Genomic DNA, 2,744 nt, shown 5'->3' on the forward strand with positions numbered 1-2,744 from the left:
CTTTTGTCAGACACCTGATTAACCCAATACACAGCCTTTCCTGCTGGATTAGTATTACCAAAGCCTCCTGTTCTTTTCACTGTGCTGCTTCCTAGTTTTAAGTAAGGTAACAGCAACAACTGAGCAATTCTTTCTCCTGGGGAGGCAGACCACGGAGTCGAGGAACTAATAACTAATTGAATTTCTCCGGTATAATCACAGTCAATTATTCTCATATGTACAGTGACACCTTTTAAATTTAGACTAGACCTTCCAAGTAATAGATCGACTGTTCCTGAGGGTAAGGGTCCCCTAACTCCTGTGTGGACCTTCTTTGGTGGCTCCCCAGGAAGTGTGAACTAAAAGATGAGTTACATAGGTGTTTAAAAACACAACTTGACATTTTCCATTATTCTGGGATAAACCAAAATAAATTTTAAAATTTCATTTGGAGATTTCAAAGCTGAAAATGCTTTCAGCAAATTCTTAGATCTTAAGAAAATATATATTGTCCATTGTTTATAAAATAATTTGCCTTTTTGATCTAAAAATTTTAATACTTGAATTTAAATAGGTTTTTCTTCTGGAAAAGTTCTTTGGCATTCAAGCAAAATCAATACTTTCAGAGTAGTCACCTGCATCACACTGGAGTGACTGCTTTAATTTCTAAATCATCAATTAGTGTAACCCAGGGATACTGATCGCCTTGATACATGATTTAGTCTTGTCATTACAGTGTGTGGAAATCAGGGCTTTAGGGGGCATCATCTGACCCCATTTCTTTTTACCACAGTGGTTCCTGCTACAATGTCATAGGTTGTTCGATTATGCTGAAAAAACAGCAGTGTGATGAAAGCAGTGAAAAAAGAAGCAATCAAAAAATTCTTGATCAAAGCTCGTATAGTGGACGTTGTAATGCTAACATTTGAGGAAGGAATCACTAAAACCCAACTTAGTGCAATAAGCACTGATGTAACAACTCAAAGCCCCAGCAGGAACTTCCCTGGGGTAGCTCCACCTGCTCCCCAAATGCAAATTACCTCATAGAAACAAACTAATAATCTGTATATAAGAGCCACAACCATCATTTTCTGCAAGTCTTCCATTAATGTGTCTTCATCTATTTATTCCAATATGTAATGCATAGCAAAGAGATATCCTCTATCCCACTGAGGTGCATAATGCTTAAGACAATGGTTGCCTTTACAAAAAGAGAATAAAGAAATCCACCATCCTTGCCATAAATCTGTGGCCCAAGGATGGAATAACATATTCTCTCCCTGCCTCTCGCCCAGTCTCGCTCAGGCTTCACCAAGGGGCCGTGGATCCTACCTTCCTCACTGGAGCAGCTCAGACACCTGCACATGAGAAGCCTGGTGTCCCAGGCCCACCACTGGAGCAAGGGTGCTGATGCCAGCAGCTGCCCCCAGGTCAGGCCCCACTGTCCGGAGAGAAGCGCCGCCCGAAGAGAAGCTCTGTGGGGATGGCTGGGGGCTGCAGTAGGCGGGGAAGGTGACCAGGCACCATGCCAGGCGAGGCAGCAGCAGCCAGACTGCCACAGCCAGCCATGCACCCTCCAGGAGCACCCATGGGTGCTCAGCCACGCTGGCCTCTCCCACAGTGCCATAGCTTCGGGCACTTTGCAGCCCGCCTGCTCCTGCAGCCCCACACGGGAGCCAGAGGCCGTCTCCCTGCACCTCCTGAGCTCATGGGGCGGCTTCAATCCATCAGCAGCAGCGGCCCCAAGGCCCGCGGCTGTGAGCCAGCCCCAGGGGTCCCCCGTGGGGGCATGGGATGGTGGCAGCAGGAGGGCCCCTCAGAAAAAGGATGGGCTTGTGGTCCCCTCTGCCCTCACACACCCGGGAGGGCGGCCTTGTGCCCCCTCGGGACCCCCGCCATCGTCGCTCCAGCAGCACCCCCCGCACCACCTGCCACTGCTCTGTCCCTATATGCCCTTCCAAAATCTCCTCCAATTATCCTCCATCCATCCAACTCCACAGTCCCCTGCTCCAGGAACCATGGACAAAACTGTTTCACTGCACCAATCTGACAACAAATTCTGAGCACTAACTTTTACTCCCCCACTTCATAACAAATGCTTTGAAAAACTTAAATAAGCAGAATGTCTGCTTTCACTTTGTCCCATTGTTACCCTGGTTCTTCCCAGGCTCAGCTTCTTTTAGATGTCCTTGGGTGCCCTTTGACGATGCATCCTCAGCTTTCACGTGCTCTGGCGTTCCTTCACCAGGGTCTTTGTCACCCCACATTGGGCAGCCGGGAATGTTGAGGTGATCAGACCTAACACCAGGTCGTGGGAGCGACAAAGTCCGGCGGAGCCAAAGGAATGAGAAAAAGACAGTTTGGGAGAAAAAGTGGGACCAAGGGGCCATCGCGAGTGTGGAGGCTGGGAAGGCCCCGAGCTCTGGGAGCCCACGCTATTTATTGGTGCTCAACAAACAAACAGGTGGTGAGGATGTGGGGGTTGATAGGAAACAGTGTATCAAGTGAATGAGAAACATATGGCTGCTTGAGATAATGGGAGTGCTAGAAGCAAGGAGCCAGCAAGTCTAGCGGACGTGCAAGCCCTTCCTCAGCTTCTCTCCCAACACTCAGCTTTTCTCCCAACAAGTGGTTGCCAGGAGCTGGGTATTGGGGGAGAAGTTGACTACAAAAGGGCATGAAAAATCTTTATGGGGCCAGGTGTGGTTGCTCACACTCCAGCACTTTGGGAGGCTGAGGCAGGCAGATCACTTGATGTCAGAAAT

The 2,744-nt window shown here is 48.6% G+C and overlaps 1 pseudogene; it reads right to left on the bottom strand.

The window, feature by feature from the left end:
- Positions 1-719: 719 nt before the first annotated feature.
- LOC101138713 (protein FAM8A1-like) lies at positions 720-2,369 on the bottom strand (annotated as a pseudogene).
- Between the last annotated feature and the right edge of the window lie 375 nt (positions 2,370-2,744).

The sequence above is a fragment of the Gorilla gorilla genome, chromosome 5 (genome assembly GCF_029281585.2).
Source record: "Gorilla gorilla gorilla isolate KB3781 chromosome 5, NHGRI_mGorGor1-v2.1_pri, whole genome shotgun sequence".
NCBI classification, from domain to species: domain Eukaryota; kingdom Metazoa; phylum Chordata; class Mammalia; order Primates; family Hominidae; genus Gorilla; species Gorilla gorilla.